Here is a 20,582-nt window from a genome sequence, read left to right as displayed (position 1 = left end):
CCCAGGTCATTAGAGCTGCAGCGTGGAGCATTTTCAAAACTGGCAAAAGTTAAAAAGAGAAATATATTTTCTTCTTTTTTACTCCATTCTGCTTCCTGCCTGGCTCCCGCACCATGCCTGTTGGAGCTGATTGCGTACGTTTCTCGAGGCCGTTTTCTTTCTCCTGTCTGCTAGAGTTTGCCTCCTCAGTGGCCGAACGTTTCAACGGTGTCCCTACTGATCAAAATCAACACTTTCCCACCTCATCCATCACTGGACATTTTCCTATGAAGATAGAATCAAAGCATCAAAGCAGCTGATTTGCAGATGGTTGATCTAATTTTTTGTTTGTGTTATTGCCCTCGTCTCAGAATTGCTCCAATACTGTGGGATGCTTTGACGGAAGATGGTTTTCGCATCGTGTCAGAGAATATAGTTTATTGTGCCTCGTTCCTATAGAGTGATGCAGAGATGACAGATTTGTGTAGGCCCACCCGAAAGTTAGCATTGCAAGGGCTTTCTCGACAAAAGGGATGTGAACATATATATATATATAAACATATATTGGGCAAGCCCACGTTTATGATTATTACATATTTTTTTCAGGAAGCTGATATCCACATAATAGCATTATGATTTATGGGTGAGTGAAAAGTTAACGTTGCTAAAGCTAAGGCTTATTAATTATAAATCTTATTTCTGAGTTTTAGGATTAATTATTGCACCACTCTATAAAAAGTGGTTTTACAATACACCTGTGGTAGTACCTCCAACACTCACAACGCAGGCCTGGATAAGGACGTTAACCTTTGCCTTGGTTGAGTGTGTGCAGGTGTTCTTTTAATAATCTTCAATGCTATCAAAGTTATTTCCTCAACCACAGTTGACTTCTTACGCATTCCAAACCAAAGGGGATACACTCTATACATATCGCTCCATATTATTCTATTTTTAAACTTCTGAGGTTCCAAAAGGCTGCTGGCCTCTATCTCCCATCTTTCCAACACCCATGTCTAAATCCTGGTTTATTCATAACCTCGGGGAGGTGCCCCTAAAATGTAATCTCTGCCCTCAGCTGTACTCAGGCCAATCATTTAGTAAAGGTTCCGCTAACTCTGCAGCAGTAGCTGCGAAGCGATGACTCGTTTTTATGTCCGCTAACGGACATGATTTCTCTGGCCGATTTCCAACGAGAGACAATGTATAACAGTGTAACGGCTGTGTGTCGCTAAACGTCGCTATGGAAACCACACGATGTAGGCTCATGGAAGTAGTTTCGGTAGGCTAGTGGCGTGTGTAGGCCACTGGATACTTTGTGATTAGGCACGTTCTATTTGAACGTTGTTTGATCGTGGAATCAAACACGCCTATTGACCAATCAGAGAGCTTGCTCAAACCTATGTGTTATAGAATGCTCAGTAAAGCACTTCTAAATGATTTCAACGTGTATTTTCAGGTGACTAAATGACTGTAACCTGATGCTTTCTACACTGCATGTTCTTTGACTGCACCAAACAGGAAGAGGTGATAGGTGGCGTTATATTTGACCCCACCCTCTCCCTCAAGCCCTACATCCGTCAAGTTGTAAAAACCTAATTTTTCCACCTCCGCAATATTGCCAAACTCCGTCCCTCTCTCACCCACCCTGCAGCTGAGCGACTCATTCACGCCTTCATATCCTCCCGCCTTGACTACTGCAACTCACTCCTCTACGGCATCAGCTCCACATCCCTCAGTAGACTCCAGCGTGTCCAGAACGCAGCCGCCAGACTCCTCACCCACACCAAATAATGACATCACATTACCCCGGTCCTCAAAGAACTCCACTGGCTCCCCGTTTCACACCGCATCCACTACAAACTCCTGGTCCTCACTTTCAAAGCCCTCCACCATACGGCCCCCCCCCTACCTCACTGACCTCCTCATCCTCTACCAACCACCCCGGTCCCTCAGATCCACCTCAGCCGGTTTGCTTTCCATCCCCAAGGCCAAACTCCGGAGCTTCGGGGACAGAGCCTTCTCTGTGGCAGCCCCGAAGCTCTGGAACTCCCTCCCCAAATACCTCCGTGAGTCTGAGTCCCTCACCCTGTTCCAGTCCCGCCTCAAAACCCACCTCTTCAACTCTGTATCCATAAGCCCCCCCCTCTCAATCAACTTCCTCCTGACTGCTTTTCTGTTTTGTTTTGTTTCTTTTTGGCATTGTCTTTGTTTTGTTTGTCTACCCTCCCTCCCAAATGTAAAGCATCTTTGGGTTCAAGAAAAGCGCTATAGAAATAAAATATTATTATTATTATTAGATGATGAAATGAAACAGACATTCCTCTTAACATTTAAAGAAAAAGGAAGTGGAACTGAAATCCAATGTGATGTTGTCTTAGTGTTACGAAACCACTGGTGTAAGATTGATGCCACCAATCATCTTCACCGTGCCTCCTCATTTGTTTACGGTAATTACTCCGTACATTTAGAACACTGAGGACTAAAGGAGGCTTCTACCCCATCCAAGTGTTCATTACTCTGTGTATGCAATCTCATGATAAAGATGTGGTTTAATGTTCCTTGGGGACTAATCATTCTGCCTGGGTCTAGCATTAGTTTGATGGAGCATCTGCAATACCACCAAACAGTCCCGCTACAGTTTCTGTAATGCTATACAGATTATGTTTCTTAATCTACATAATGGGGAAACCTTTTTAATTCCAGTTGCAAAATGTTAATTCAGAATATATCTGCAAAACTTTGTCTGATAACCTTTTTCGTTTTTTCAGGCAATATACCATTTTATTTAAGTCACGTCTTAACATGATGACAAGCCTTGTGCTATAAACACGGAATGTAACAAAAATAAACTGATATTTTATTTATAGCATTAAATATTTTCATGCACTGGTCAATTTTGAGAGTTTGGGCTATCTGCTTCTTCTTATATTGTGTTGCGAGCTTTCATGTACCCGAAAGATAACCAATATTCAGTAGGTATTATGAAGAACTGTGGACAAAATCTCAATTGTCTTACACCGAATGGGGCTGAGAAACTTTTGTCACATTTGACTCTTATATTCTGGTCGCCACACCAGTACACAGCAATCCTCACAAATGTATGTGTTTTACCAGTTCCCTTCAGGCATATATACTCTAGTCAGGGAACTGTAAATTCACCCTGTTAACGGAGTAAATCGAATTATTTAACCAAGCAAGCAAGGCCCGTAATTATTTAGGCTGCCTACTTCACCAGCTGTGTCCTTGTTGACACGAAAAGAACAGAGTCTGGTAAATAATGCCAATGGATCCAAGGGTTAATGTACTGATCTACCAATCAGCGGCTTATTGGTTATTAACCCGTCTTTAAACACTTCCAGAGCCCATACCGTGTTCCTGCTAGTGTGTCTTCTTCTGCTGATTCTTCTTTCAGCGCTCTGTCTTTTAACCTCTTTCCTTCTTTAGTTCTCTTTTTATTTTCTCTACTCCAGACTCTGCTCTCCACAATTATAAAAATGTATATTCTAAAAGTATTCCATGTTGTTTTCTGATGGATGAAACCAATATTTGTTGTCCATTCCTGATGTTAAATTGACCGGAATTGATATGACTGCACATAGTCCCTTGATCCTCCTTAGCAACGGTCTGTTCTCCCTAGCAACGTAAAATAGCAGACCTCTGGAATGTCCAAATTGACCAATCAGAATCCAATATTCAACTAAGTTGTGTTTTACATAATCAGTAAGGCAGTAAAACAAATAGCACTAAGAGGACCAATCCCCCTGCGAGATGGAGTTCATGACTTTATGAGCTGTTCATGAGCACTCATGAAACATTCATGAACAACTCATTATATGTTCACTTGTCATGTTCATGAACCAAAATTCTTAAAATGCTCATGAACCATTTTAAAGAGCAGTTCATGAAATTGTTAAAGTTCCTGTTTTGCTCATGACATACTTTTATGAGCAATTTATGAACTTTTCATGATCCAGCCAATCACAAAATTATAATTAAAACCCCAAAAAGTTTGCATGAGCATTTCATGAACTTTTCATGACTATGAGCATTTCATGACTTTTGGATGATTGTGGCAAGTTCAGAATATTTTTGAATATTCATGAGCATTTTATGAACTTTTGATGATCAGTGTGATGATTTTAAAAGACCTCTTGAATATTCATCTACTATTTGAACATTTCTTTATTTTTTAAAACTTGTAATCTTAAAACAAAACAATAGTGAATTTAAAACTGAACATTATCTGTATTTATTTTGGTGACATTCATATCATTTTATGGTTTATCTGTACTGTTTGAGAAGCAGTACGAGTAAGTAGCGCCAAGGTGGAACCTTTGGCAGGTGAGCGGTGACATCTGGGTTATCTTAGGGGGGACACTTCCGCCCCCTCCTCAGAAGCAATCCAGACGATCGACCGGATCCTGTGTATAATTATTGCTGCTGCACTTTTCTGTTTTCTACAGGTCAGTACATGATGAAAATGATCGATGTTAACTTGTGTGAATTAGATATGATGTTGGAGATGTTTAGGAGAGTGTGTCAGAAAGTTTTGAGCATGTTTGACATAGTAACGGTATTTTAAAAATACTAAACTGTCGGCAACAATAGATGCCATTTTCGCGGGTATCAGCCGCGCCTGGGTAAATGTGACCTGAGCGAAGGCTCACAGGCAGGTTAGCTGCTGCGCACGGGTAATATGTTTTGTTTACCTGAGTGAAGTCTTGCAGGCACATTGCCTTGTTTTTTGTTTATTAACATTGACAGTGTATTTTTGTGATCTCCATAATATGTTATATTTGGTAAAGATAGATATATTTATAGAAAGTATTATTTGATAGCGTTATGTGTTTATATTGACTATGTTGAATTTCTCCTTGAGATACAGTAATGGACTGTGACAGACGGATAACTTAAATGGAGAAATGTGATGTTTGTAAAGTACAGCTATTTGAATGTAACTGTGTACTTTGAATTTTGAATAAGAAGCAATCCAGATGATCAACCGGATCCTGTGTATAATTATTGCTGCTGCACTTTTCTGTTTTCTACAGAAATCATTTATTGTTGCTGTGGTACCCAAGCTTTTGGGACCCGTAACACATTTTTTTGTGCAGCTGAGTGTCAAGAACTGTGCTTCAAATTAATGGTAGTGCTCCACCTGTATACATGTTTGTTTGTTTGTTTGTTTGTTAATTTGAGTAAAGTTCCATTGTGATTGACATAATTGTTGTTTTCTATGGTTGCCAATTGACCCACAGTCAATGGTTCATGAACAGTTCATAGCCAGCCATTGAATTATATTCAGTGACTGGGTATTAACTGTTCATGAACTGTTCATGAAGTTGTTATGAACAGTTCTTGATATGTTCATGAACCATGGTTAATTCATGAACAATTCTTGAAATGTTCTTGGTTGAATACTGAATATCCCTACACACTCACTGAAAACTCCATTTCATGAATTGTTCATGAACCTGCCTAAAACCATATTCCATGAATTGTTCATGAACCATTCCAGCACAGGAGTTTCATGAGTAGTTCATGAACTGCCCTAGTGCCATTTAATGTTCATGGAACTTTCATGAACAGTTCATCAACTTTGTTATGAGCTGTTTATGAGCTGTTCATGAATATGGTTCACTGATATTCCATGAACTTTTCATGACAAGTTCATGAACAGTTCACTATCATCTCACTGGGGTCATCTTACTTGCTTATTAAAAATGTTCTGTGGAGACATGATCCTGACCATTTGCTTTGTTATCAGTCCGCTTTTTAATAGCTTATTAAATCTCACGTTATATAATCACCATTGAACCATTACTACCAATATTGTCCGTCTTATTAAGATTGCCTTAGACAAGGTTGAATAAGGTACTATGTCCCCATAACTCCAACTCTGCATTATCAGATCTGAAAATTCCTTTTTACTAAAATGTGAAAATAACAGAATGAGTTTGTGAGTCATACACAACTCCTGTTGCTGAAAACTAGTCATGCTGTACTGATGTGAATTATCCCCTTAAGTGCTACTGCCTTTTAGTGACGGTGGAGTTGATGCATCATCACACTTAACTGGCTTATTTACTAAATAAGGAGATTCTCTTCTAGGAAGCATTTTCTATTTAATGGGGCTTCTTTCTCTCGCCTATTTACTTTTGAAATAACGCCCCATCTGCAAATTATGAAAACATCCAAATGAGATTTAACTTGGCACAGTAGACTAAGGGCTGAATGTCATGATGGTGTATCCAACAGTGCGCACACACAAAACGTAGTTATCTGGTAGTGTGAGTTCATTATTGCCTGAGTTTCAACGACTGAAGAGCTTAACTCAGTCAATCCTTTAAAGTCACAGTCTGCAGTTTCTCGTAAATCCATGTGGGAAAAACATTTGTTTCCTAAATACTATAACTGGCACATGACATTCGTCTGCCTTTGGAAGCATTATACGTTGATTAGATGTCAGCTGAATGCCTCTTTCCTCTTGTTACAAATCCAAGCAGCCAAGTCATTCTTGTTTTCTATTTGACTTGTGAATCGGTGCCTCAACATTAAGTTAGAGCAAGTTTAATCCTGAAGCTTGGCTGCCTCAGCAAATTTGCTGGAATAAGTGTGGCCAAGCACAACATCTCTGTATAATTCAGAGAGAGCTTTAACCACGGCTACTTGACCTTTATTTCTAATAAGCCTCAGACGTCATGATACATGGAACCACAACATCAGTCACAAAGTTTAGAGTTTCTACCTAAAAACCATCAAGGGCAGGGTTCTGAAACTCTTCAACATAACCCTTTGTTAAAAACCAATCCCCATACTCTACTCCAAACATACAACTGACTAGTTGGACTGTTATTCTCTAGATTGGGTAGATGTATGTTTTACCATGTTGGCAGTTGAGTTCTAGAGATGGCAATACTGGTTGGTTGGTTGGTTGGTTGGTTGGTTGGCTGGCTGGCTGGCTGGCTGGTTGGTTGGTTGGTTGGCTGGCTGGCTGGCTGGCTGGCTGGCTGGCTGGCTGGCTGGCTGGCTGGCTGGCTGGCTGGCTGGCTGGCTGGCTGGCTGGCTGGCTGGCTGGCTGGCTGGCTGGCTGGCTGGCTGGCTGGTTGGTTGGGCAAACACTTTTGTGCAGTCTAAAATAATGTGCTAAATGTTGTTAATATTGCTATTACATTTGTTAGCTTTACTTCAGGTCAACAATGGCTAATTTCCAAATACTTTATTAAACCTTTGACATTTCATCTAATAAGGTCAAAGCTTTCTGTTTCTACATCTAGTGAAGAGAATATGGTGTAGACATTCATGGAGTCAAGATGACGAGTCACTGTACTAACTAGTGATATCTATAAATGAAAATGCGTTAAGAACTATTGGATGACTTTATTACTATTCCGTCCCTCATAAAGACAGTATTTATGGAGGCATGGAACTAATGAAAAGTCTTCAGAAAACAACGCAACACATTTTAATTTCCACACTACATTCAAGTTCTCCTAATGCTACTAATGAAGATGGATGTGATCACGAATCTGAAGAGCAGTGACTGAGGGTCAGCTGTATGCCAGTATAACATGTTTTCTTTGTTCCTCCTTCATTATGTGGATTAGTGGAAGGATTACCATGAATTCATGTTCTCCACAAGACGATCAGTAACAGTAGTTAATACAAATATACCTGTGCTTACATATAGGGATTTAATGTTGAATTTGTTCCTACAGTACAATGTTTATATACTTTATTTCATAGTGATAGAATAATATTTAAATTAAAGAAAGAATTCACAAGAATTTAAGATTGATATAAAAAATATATAAATGCACAAAGAAAAAGGCTGTACATACATATCTGTTGTATCTGGTATAATTTCAGATAGCAATATCCATAAAATAATACATATTCTTAATTAATTAATTCAGAAAATGTTCATGATAGAGGTAATCATTATTTGCCAGAACCTTGTTGGTGAAGGGCAGAAAAATAAAACATGAGGGATTCGCAAGACACATTCTAATCATGTTATGATTCCTTCTCTTTATCGGCCTCAGAGGCTGCTTCTAACCAGACCTAAGGATATACATTCCATATCAAATACAAGGGGTGTATTTGTGATTAGACGCAGCACACAGTATTACATATTTAAGCTGTTAACATGCGCAGCATACCGATTACAGTGACAGCCCCGTGTCACGACTCTTAAATAATTGTATGTTACATATTTCTAAATAATGCAAAACAACCGATAGCTCACTTCTGCTGTGATGGAATGCACACACATGCTTATTAGCAACGCATGCTAATGCATCCAATAATGAAAGCCCAACCTTGGCATAAACCTGTCAGCGATACAGCGTTTACGCGCCACCCCCAGCCCCTCTGATAAGGCTGATTAGAGCTCATTTACCAATCTGAGTATATTGACTGGGTCAATGTTTAAAAGGCGCGAGTGATTCAGAACTGCTTTAAACACAGACACGCACACACACAGTATTTACATAGATCACAAGCAGTGCCATAGATAGGTTCAGGTTGTGATCCCCATAAAAACAGTCATGCACACACACACACACACACACACACACACACACACACACACACACACACACACACACACACACGATCGTTGGCAACTGAGAGGTATGCTAACAAACCGCATGTAGTACGACACAAACCTCCGCTGTGGATTTTCAAATCGTTGATAGGGGTCGCCAGTCTCTGGCACTGTTATTTTGGGGGTCGCGGGCTGAAAAGTTTGGGAACCCCTGTTCTAGATAATGAGTTGAGAACAGTGTCTGTACAATCCTCATCTCACTTCCCTCTCACTTTAACAGTTTGAACACCTCCTAATTAGACAGGACTTAAAAGAACGACTTAACTAACAGAAGAGAGGAAGACACTGAAAGGAGTAATTAGCCAGCTGCAAGTACAGAATCTCTCTCTCTCTCTCTCTCTAGCGCGAGGAGAGTAGATGCGAGAGAGCGAGAGAGAGCGAGAGCGCGAGTAGAGAGCGCTTCTATCTCTCTCTCTCGTCTCTCCTTCTCGCTCTCTCTCTCTCTCTCTCTCTCGGGTCCTCTCTTCTTCTCGCTTCTCTCTCTTCTTTCTCCTCTCTCCTCTTCTCTCTCTCCTTCTCCTTCACTCTATCTCATCTCTACTCACTCCCAACACGCTTTCCCCACTCCTCAGGATGTTTTAGCATGCAGATCCTGCTGAGTAGAAGAGCCCCAAGTTCACAGCTGTTCCAGCATAGATCTAGATGGCTGTTTACTAAAGAGTGTGTGCATGTGCGCGTGCGTGTGTGTGGGCCTGGTGAAAGTCTTTATACCACTCTCTCTGTTAACAGGTGTTTTGTTTGTGCTGTTAGCAATCACTTACACACAGAAAATCACACACAGCTCAGTAATTATGCTACAAGCTCACACATACATACACACACACACACTCACAGAGAGGTGTTGGTTTCAGAGAACGTCAATTGTTGAATTAATTATACAACAATTGAAGGAGCATACAAGGCTTCTCCCCTCCCCACATCGGACTCTCAGACCCCGGCCACACGAGGGCGAAAACGGCTAAACGCATAGGATTAACGCAAACGCAATCGCAAACAAGCTTCCGTCCACACGCAATAGTTATCCGGATAGTGTCTGTCCACACGAGACAGCTCCGTTTAGCTCCAACCGCTGGAGAAGCTGCAGTACATATGCAGGAGCCTGTACGTGGCGCTGTAACTTCCTCCACAAAAGCAGCGAAGAAGCATGGTTGTCATGGTTGCCCTTCTGCTTATTCTCCGCGGTGGGGGCCGAGGGAACCGGGCAGAGTTTTTCGCCAGTCAACGTGTATTAAAGTTGAAACCTTCCGACAAAATTATAAAAGTGCCGGTCAAAGGTCTTCTTTGTTATTTATTGAGCTTTAAAACAAATGAATAACGAATCTATATAATATAATAATAAAATACACGGAGCCTCTCTTTTTCCTCCCTCTCTTTGGACAGCGTCAGTGTCTGTCTCATGCAGCAGCTGATCCAGTAATGAGTGACCCGGCCGACAGTAAAAATAAACATATTTATAACTAGTTTAGGTAGTTTGAGAGGTGTCTCCGTCCTGTCAGATTAGACTTCACTCGCGTTTATGTCCATATCGATAGAAAGATAAATAATCTGAATTCAGTGTGCAGTTTACTTTGACGTGGGGGTGAGCAGCAGAGGTGGGGAGAAGCGGGGCTATTGCGCAATTATTATCAGAAAATGATCGCTGAAGCTGCAGTACATATCCACAAAAGCAGCGAGTAAGATCCCCCCCGGATGTGTAAGTCTGCTGTAGATGTTGCACAAAGAACTGTAGCATGGTCAGTAGCGTCCGGAGCACGATAGCAACTCTGCGATCCGCCATTGTTGTTGTTGTTGGTGGCGAAACACATCAGCAATGGCGCGGGGTACGCGGAGGTGAGCAGCAGAGGTGGGGAGAGGCGGGGCTATTGCGCAATCATTATCAGAAAATGATCGTATAGGGCGCACACACGGAGCTGTTTGACCCCCCAGAGCGTTGCATATGCCGTTCTATCCACCTTGGGACCCGTTATCGTTTCCTCAGTCGTTTAGTGCCGTATGCGGTCTTCCTCGTGTGGCCGAATGGTCTATATGACACTAAACAGTAACGCAAACGGCCGTTTTTGTCCTTGTGTGGCTGCAGCCTCAGATCACCTCACTGTTATGCTAAAACCGGCATACAGACCTCGGGTAAAAGTTACCAGACCAGTTTCCAAAGAGGTACGTGTCTGGTCAGAGGACAGCTGCACTCAAAGACTGCTTTGAAGCTACAGACTGGGACATGTTTAAGCAGCCACATACAACAACATCACACCAACATCCAGGAATATACAGAAACTGTTAAGGGCTCACCAAATGCATTGAGGATGTGACTCACCAGATCCATCACCATCAGGGCCAACCAGAAGCCATGGCTGACAGGAGAGGTCCACGGACTGCTGAGGGCTCGCAACATTTCCTTCATAGAGGGCAATCCAGCTGGTCTCAGAGCAGCCAGGGCCGACCTATCCGCGGCATCCGGAAAGCCAAACGACAGTACACCGGAAGATTACAGCTCACTTCAGTGACAGCAGAGACAATCTGTATGGGTCGGCACATCAGGCACCATCACACTGAGTATGGGCCCCCCCAATGATGTGTGCTCAGCCGCGAGATGATTACAAAATAAAAATGTAAAGTTAATAATAATAATAAAAAAATATAATCAATTTTTTTTTTTATTATTATTGATAATAACGTGTGCATAGACATTTTTCAGGGGCGGACTGGCCATCTGTATAATTTCCCCTTAGCGAGGCTCCCCCCTTTGACAATCTACTAGCGCAGTGTTTCTCAAACCTTTTCATACCAAGGACACTTAACCAATAAAAAAACACTGACTCCACACATATCCAAAAACAAAAGGCCTGCTCACCACTCCAACAGTTTATAACAAATTACAGCCTGATAATGACAGCTTAACTTCTCTACATCGCCTTGTTCACACATTCAATCAACAATACAACTACAGATTATAAGCATTTAGTTCAAATGCGATTTAAAATGCCCTCAGGTTTTACACCTCTTATGAAATGTAGACTACATTTACTATGGAGTTTATGTCCGAGCCGACAGACTCACAGATCGTTGGCTACTGAGAGATATGCTAACAAACCGCATGTAGTACGACACAAACCTCCGCTGTGGATTTTCAAATCGTTGACAGGGGTCGCCAGTCTCTGGCACTGTTATTTTGGGGGTCGCGTGCTGAAAAGTTTGGGAACCCCTGTTCTAGATAATGAGTTGAGAACAGTGTCTGTACAATCCCCATCTCACTTCCCTCTCACTTTAACAGTTTGAACACCTCCTAATTAGACAGGACTTAAAAGAACGACTTAACTAACAGAAGAGAGGAAGACACTGAAAGGAGTAATTAGCCAGCTGCAAGTACAGAAACTCTCTCTCACTCTCTCACACACACACACACACACACACACACACACACACACACACACACACACACACACACACACACACACACACACACACACACACACACACACACACACACACACACACACACACACACACACACACACACACACACACACACACACACACACCTGTGCAATCACTGAAGTCACGAGACATCCCCGAATATGCTTTTTCCGTAATTACAACTTAATGAGGGGTTGAACCAGTCCTCATGCAGATATATGCATTTCCTGCATGCTGATTGGATTACGGTCACATTTACTTTCAAGAAATGACTGGATTTGTCTTTGATTTGGAAGACAGTTTACAGTTGACCTTCTCTGTTGACCTGTTTTGTGTTTCTTAAGGGTTCAACGTTGACTTTAATGAAATGTATTATGTCAACCTATTTCACACAACTTGATAAGTTAGCTGAAAGAAAGTTTAAGTCAGGGTGTCCGCGGGGTCTTAAAAAGTATTAAAAGTTGATAAATCAATTTAGCGAAAATGAAGGCTATTAAAAAGAATTAAACGGCATTTTCCAAGGTATTAAGAAGGTCCACAGCAACGACAACATGAAACACCCTTTAATTTACTGAAACCACATGTCGGGAAACCACCTCAAGGTGGCCCCATGCATAGCTTGACATAAAATGTAATGCTGCTTCTTATTTTAAGTTTCGTTGCCTTGCTCCACTCTGTGGGGGGGGGGAGGGGGGTTTATCTGCTGGTGGACTACCTGAGAGATATACAGCAGGAGAACACGCCGTCCACCGCGGAGAATAAACAGAAGGGCAACCATGACAACCATGCTCCGGGGTCTTCTTCGCTGCTTTTGGTGTATTTTGTGGCGGCAGCAGCGTCACTTACAGGCCTGGCATATGTACTACAGCGTTTCCAGAATTTCCAGCAGTCGAGTGTGAACGGACACGTAATGAATCGAATGCGTGTGAACGGAATACTTTTTTGCGTTTGCGTATGTGTTTTACTGTATGCGTCCTCGTGGGGCCAAACTAAGCCAAACTATATCCGGTCACAGAGATCTGCTATTTTAAAGTAAGGTCAACACATATCGACCCTAAATATAGTCTATATTAAGAACGAGAAAAGTCTTAACATATATATCGTTTTTTGTAAACATATGACAAATGTGTGAGGATGATGACGTCAGAGCATCGTCCTATGTGCCGGGCTTAGCCCCGGAAAGCCCCAGCCCAATTTAACCCCTGGGTATTTGTGAGGGAGCTCCTGTATGGCATTACCCCGCTGAAGCTCACCAAAGTTGAATATATTTCATAGTTCAAAGTTTTGTCAATTGTTTTGTTTATTGGTCAAATACTGGTTTCTAAGGAGTTTTACTGGAATGAAAGAGCACAGAGTACAGAAGCAACAAAGCAGCATACTGCATTAAACCTGACCTTCACAGAGAGGTTGAAGTTCATGTGGAGAGGAGGCTTCAGGAGTCTGTCTGCACTCTGTTTAGTTGTGCTATCTTACAATCAATATAGTAAATGTGAGGTAAAGTGTGTCGCCAATGTAACCGGTTAGAACTCGAAGTTGCGATGAGGTCTTAAAATGTATGGAAAGGGTCTTAAATAAGGTCTTAAAAGGTATTACATTTGACTTCAGGATTCCTGCATATACTCTGTTAAATACAACATTGTATGCTCAACTTAATATTATTGCAACTTATGTTTGAGTCAATGTGAAATTAGTTGTGATTGAGTCTAATCACATGATTTAAGAAGATAATCATAAATTGATTTTTTTTTTTTTGCAGTTTCCCCTTTTGGATGTCTAAAGAGAACTGGATACAGTGTTGAAGGCAGGGCCCCATTCATTACAATGAAGTAGCTCAGTGGAGCCTGAAGCTAACATGGCCTGACTCAAGAAACAAAATAACCAGATCATCCGGGGATCCGGGGATCCGGGCTCGTAGAGCATCCGCACTTGCAGTTTCCTTAAACCCTGCCTCCAATCCGTCACAACCAGTCTTGTTTCAGCTCCTCAGCTCTTTTTACAACTTTTAAGACCTAATGATTAAAAAAAGAGCTATTCAAGTGTCTGCATAGGGTAGTTCATTTACTTTTTCAAAAAAATAAAAGATTTGCGCTCAACGCTTACAGGTGTCTATTTCCCAATGTACGTCAATTGGAAAACATATTTTTTGGGCCCAATTATGTCATGGACTGACACCGAAGTTGTAGTACCACCATTTGGCCACTACAACAATGTCTTAACGCCCAGCCCACTTCATGGGGGCTTGTTTCCTCAAACAACGGCATGTTGCAGGAAGTTATTTTCCCTTTAGCCACTGAGTCCCACTCGTTCCAGTGGGTTGATGGAGCATACCCTGCATAACAAATATTTGCAAACTGGCAAAGGTAAGGGCGCGGTTGTAACAGCTGTTATCATTGCACAAAGAAATAGTCCAACTAATCATGAAACACTCATGCCAGCACATACAGATCCATATGCACTGATAACCCCATCGTTTTACAAAGCTTCCACCACCGCCCACACACAAAGCGCCTCTTCATTCGTCACCAAATAAATCATCTCTTCCGGATATAATGGGGCTGATGGCCACCGCCGTTGAAGTAGAGCAGACGACATGCACCATGAGTACCATTGCGTCCTATCTTACTAAAGTACCTCCTTTCTTATATTACAAACAGATGAGACCACAACACACCAGGGGGAATATGTTCAATACAGAGCGTGGAAATCTTCTGTTGTGATCGCTGTCAAAAGCAATCAGAGCCCCCCTCCCTTTTCCATTCCCAGGGTCCCGGCGGAGTTGGCATGCTTGCATTTTCAAATGGATTTTTAATTGCCTGGTTAACACAAATGTGCCTCTGTAGCAAGTTGCATTATGACGCATGCCTCAAACTCGTTTTTAGCCATACTTGCCTTTTTTCTGTTTCATTATTCCGATTATCACAGTACATACAAAATGATATATGAAGAGATACTGCTGGCAGCTTTCAGTCCTCTGAAGTTGCCTCTGTTTCCTACCGTTTGCAAATGTTATATATTCTCAGCGTTATCAGGTAGCTGTTTTCAGAGAAACATGAACTTTTCAGACTCCTTGAGCACTACCTTTTTTAAAATCATTTTTGTTTCTTATTCAAATATTTTTATTGATTTTCCACATATAACAAACAGCAGCACTCAGCATTCAAAAATACAGCACACACAGAAAGTATACAAAATATCAATTGACATCCAGAGGAGATACAGTACAAAATATGTATATAGAAAGTCAACGTACACATAAATTATGAAATAAAAAACTATATGGTTAAATAACCAAAAGTAAAAATGAAAACATAAATGAATAAAAAACAATGTGGGGGGGGGGGGTGGCTACGTTGGCGACGTTATTTCACTGTTAGAGAATTCGTTCTCAAAGTAGGACAGAAATGGGTGCCAGACCTTATAGTACTTAGATAGAGCCCCGGGTAGTGTGCTTTAGCTGCTCAAGTTTCAGATGTGACATCACTTCCTCTACCCAGCGCTTGTGAGACGGCAATGCAGCCTTCTTCCAACTAAAGAGTATCAGACGCCTAGCAAGTAGGGTAGAGAATGCCACAGCCTCAGCCTGATCAGTTGTTATTCGTGTCTCCTGTGTGACCACGCCAAAGAGCACTACCTTTTAACCATGAATACTCACTGTAACCTTCCCTAATTCCCAGCAATAAAGATGCAACGATTAGATTTATTGACAGATTCAGATACTGGAATATTGGTCAAATGTCAGGGCATGCCAGCCAATCAATGTAACCTGAGGAAAATTAAAAAAAAGTGAGACAAGTCTACATGACCGATCTAAAATTATAATTGCAGATATACTTTCTATTTTTCAATATATATTAGCGTTGGTATTCAGTTTTTTGCAATAACCTGACTTGCCTCAGTGTTTTGTTTCGTATAAGCACCAGCAAGTATCCAAAGGAAGAAATGTCTGAAGGTTCATATTTATATTTTGTGCTCTATTGTGACATATTACACTTAATGTTCTCATACTGGCTGGCTCTGTGGTGATTGTTCAATTACGTAGAGATGTCCCAACCCTTGGCCTATCACAAACAATGTGTTGGAGCACAAGTCAAACAATTCATTTACATGCACATAAACGAGGGGTATGGTAAACGTATGGTAACCCTTGTTATATAAACACAGGCTCCGCCCTCTACTGGACTATATGGGTACTCCCCTTGATCATATCATGCAAGCATTCATCCACTGAGACTTCTATAGATGTAGCCGGCCCCGGGGCGGGCCTACCTGAATGCGTGCGCATCTCACCGCATAAAAGGAGGCCACGCCTCCTGACTGTCATCCTACACCTCTCTTCAGCGAGCAGCATAGGAGTTCATATAATAATTATAAGAGAGCCTCTTTAGATATCCTTTATTTTTTCTATTCATCTTGTTTTTTTCCCGTTCAAAAGATAAGCGATGAAGAGATGAAGTGATAGGCAGGAGAACTTGAAGGTCATTTAAAACCTTGTAGTTACAGTTTGTTCGGATTTATGCACTACTAAGGTTCTCTTTAAACACATACGCTATAAACAAGACTTTCATTTTGTAGAGTTGGGAACTTTATAAACTAAATATGAAAAGCTTACTAATATATATATAATATAACAGTATTGATCCCACCATTGATTCCTAAGGCTGCATGGTAGGGTTGTACTGACATTTTGTTTTAGGGACATCATCGATAATGTGTTGAGATAGAGATATGTCACATGGAAACATATGCATAATGAACCAAAGACCATCATTATAAATACAAAAGCTGTAGATTCAAATCAATACAGTTTAAACTAAAGCTAAATGTGGTTCCCTTTTTAAATAATGGATTCTTTCTTTGGGTATCCCTTCATGCTGGATACAAATCCACATACAAGTTTTATTTTAAGGGGAAAGACACTCGAGAGTAGAGCATGGGCGTTGCGGAGTTTTGATCTGTTCTTATATGCTATGTTTAAAATTGTCACTAGACCACAGCCTCTTGCGACCTAAACAATGTTCTCGTTGTCTCTTTAGAGATCTATTCTGCAAATAGATGTGATAGAAATGGAAAATATAGAAGCCACGTGTGAGATTAAATACAAACAGAGGACATGAAGGGGGACAGCCTCACCGCAGGAGACTGATCAAGCATTCTGACTCAAGTTAAGACTTCTTTGCATTCAATTAAAGAATGAAAAGGGTGATATATAAAATATTAACAGCGTGAGAGCACATTTAATATCATATCTGCAGTGAATTGAGCTCTAAGATATAATCACGTCTATAAATAGTGTTCAAAAGATTGAAAACGTTTTTTTACTGCCTCAAAAGAAAAACACACAGAAAATAATCAGACATATTTAGAGTTAAGGTTTTTCCAGACAAGTTAAGCATGTCTATTGTCACCAATCCCCAAAGATCTGCTCTGCAAATAGACAACTTCCTGAAAATAAAACGAGTTAACGTGACTCAGACACGCGGCTAGGAAATGGATAAATAATTGGGGCTCTCATAAATTAAAGATGACAGAGAACAAAGGCTGCATACTGTCATGAGAGTTTCCAGAGCAGCATTGAAAAGAGCAAATTATGAATAAATTAAAATGAAATTATGCCATCACTGATAATTACCGCCCTCAGTTTCCTTTGCCTCTCACTCAGCCAAAACCAGAGGGACCATGTCATTCTGTTATTCATTATTTAATTAAAGGATAACTGAATTAAAAAAGAAATGATTTGGGTGAACAAAGAATGCATGTGATATTTTTCAATATATTTCCATATGAATTCACCGGTGGAGTTTGTTTTGACAGATGGAGCTTAAGCTCAAATTAAAGGTTTCGACAGCTATGTGACTGACAGTGACACAATGTGCCTAAATATGGAGGTTAAACAGAGAGATAATTTCATGCTTTTGTCAACGGAAGAAAAGGGCGACATGTTCTCGATATGACTTCCAAAGTTTCATATGAATGATCTGTAGGATGACAATTCAAAGTTCCTAATCAGGCCTTGCATGCCAAGGGAAGACATGCATTTCAAAAGGCCCCCCAAAAAGGGTTCAGTTATGAGATTCTCAATGTAGTATTCCCATCTTGGTCAAATGTGCTCCTGGAAACACTTACTGTAGCAAGAACTCCCACAGAAGAGGGTTTGAGTGATTCACCAGCTGTTCAAATGTTAGTCTGTTGACGGGTTTTGTGAGTCAGTAAAATAAATGTACATATGTGAGTCCAAAATGAAAGCCAATTAAAAATTGTATTTAGTCTGAGTTAAGTTGCCAGAAGCAGGGGGGGGCAGGAAGTGGGGAAGGTGGCCCCACACTTGGCCCAACAGCTAAAGTATGATTAATGTTATAGGCCTCCTATCTAAAGTAAAAGTTCACTTTAATGTTTCCTGTAGCGGAGTAACGAAGGAAACTTCGTCACTATGGACTGACGGCTTTGGGCCCTTGTAATATTGCACATGTGGGTTTGCACTTTATATATCAACTTCCTTTTGCACAGTAATAATGTCACTCAGCACTTTAGTGAACAGTTTGCACTTTATTGGCGTGATTAGCACAGTACAGTTTGTCATTGCATATTTGCAAATTTTTATATAATTTATACTATTTATTGATGTCGTCTGGCAGATGCTGGTCGGTCCTCGGCTCCACCTGAGAAGAGAGGGGTTAGCGAGAGCTCCGAAAGTCTTTATGATTGTGTAAGATTGACAGCGGAGGAGATTAATCATTGTGTGCAATAATATGTTTGAGCGTGTATATGTCATGACGTAAGTTGCATTCATTGTAGAAGTGAACACTGTGTAAAGGTTACGTCCATCGATTACCCATGCTGTTATATCTCCCACAGGCTCCGCCCTCTACTGGACTCTATGGGTACTACCTTACCCTGCGAGCATTCTCCCACTGAGACTTCTATAGACGTAGCAGTGGGCGGGCCTACCTGAATGCGCGCGCATCACACCGTATAAAAGGAGGCCTCGCCTCCTGACTATCATCCTTTTCTCTTCAGCAGCGGAAGTGATTCCATTGCGCGGTAGCTTCACATGATATAGGGTCGACCCTACTTCATCACAGGCCGCTGCCGCTGCCCGCCGTGTGATGTCCCTGGGATATCACGCCGCGTGGCACTTTCCAAAGAGGACCGTGTTGATCTCCTGGGAGCCCCCGTGTTTACGGAAGGGCTCTTTGGATCGATCTCCTTGCTCACGGGATGAGAAGTAGTCGCAGCGTGGCTGCTTCTTGCCCATTCCCAGAGGAAGAAACACTGTCCTACACTCCCCGCCCCTGCTGTAAACCCCAGTATAGGGAGCCAGCAGGTGGGCGTGTGCACGTGAGTGGAAAAAACCGAATGCTGTCAAAGCACTGTGCGGGTTCAAGAGACGCTATTGCCGGCGTGCTGTTGTCAGAAAACACACCTTGCCTGGTATAATAGCTCCGATTAATGCATTTCACCGTTGCAATGGGAAATACAGCGTTAATACGTGGGCGCGCGGCCCTCGTGAGAGTGGCCGCGGTGCGTTCAGGGACCCTCGCAGGAGAACGGTGGTTTACGTTTGTAAACTCTAGTTCTGGAGTGAGGTGTGTGTGTGGGAAAAATGCATTCAGTAAAGACTATGCATTTATCCCAGAGTAAGAGTAATTTCTCTCCACAATTCCACTTTTCCCCATAATGTCCGTTTCAAAGTGACGGCATTGTGACGGCGCGCGCAGCCCCCCTCCCCCGAGGGCGGGCCACGGTGTGTTCATAGACCTCAGTAGAGAGGTGAGACCAAGGGAAAGGTGCCGGCATGGACTTCCCGTGCCCGCTGTGCCCTCCACCTCTTCGGCCCACCCCGTGGAACCGGCGTGCCGGCACTCACGGGGACGGGCTTTCCGTCTTTACGGATCTGGCTGGCGGGGGGAGAAAATCTCTCCGCCCAGGAAGAGGGGGCTAATCCCGCCTCCTCCCTGTATAATGCACAGATCACTACGTTCTCTAATAAGAATGAGGTTGATCTGTATCCAAATCTAAGTGTCTTTTGTTTCCACAAAGGCTACACTTAGGCCTACACACAATGTTAACCGTACAAATTCCCCATTCGCTGCCCCAGCTGTAGCTCCTGTAAAGGAGGTGGCTAGTGGGCATGCGCAGATGAGAGGGATGAACCGCAGGGAGTGCTATCTAAAGGAGAGCACTATGCGGGTACAGGGACATTATGGCCGGTGTATTGCTGTCAGGTAACACACTACGCCTAGAGCAAAGACTCCAATGCAGTTTACCGTAGTGGTAAAGGCTGCATTATGGCGGAGCCCGCACTCACACAAGAGCGCGTGGCGGTGCGTTCAGGGACCTTAGTAAAACACACTACGCCTATAAAGACTTCAGGGTCCTCAGTAAGTAATCGGCCCTTTCTGTGTCAACCCTCCATGGGCAAATCTTCCCTTCGCGGGGAGTTTTGCGGCGGAACGGGTCACCAGAGAGTATCACAGCTTCATAGCTGCGGCCCCACGGTTGAGGGCTTGTCCATTAACACAATGTTCTGGGGAATGGAGACTCAGCTGGGTGCTAACAAGGTGGAGGGACAGGACGCTGAAACGGG

Source organism: Gymnodraco acuticeps, unplaced genomic scaffold, assembly GCF_902827175.1.
Source record: "Gymnodraco acuticeps unplaced genomic scaffold, fGymAcu1.1, whole genome shotgun sequence".
NCBI classification, from domain to species: domain Eukaryota; kingdom Metazoa; phylum Chordata; class Actinopteri; order Perciformes; family Bathydraconidae; genus Gymnodraco; species Gymnodraco acuticeps.
This window is presented reverse-complemented; position numbering follows the sequence as displayed.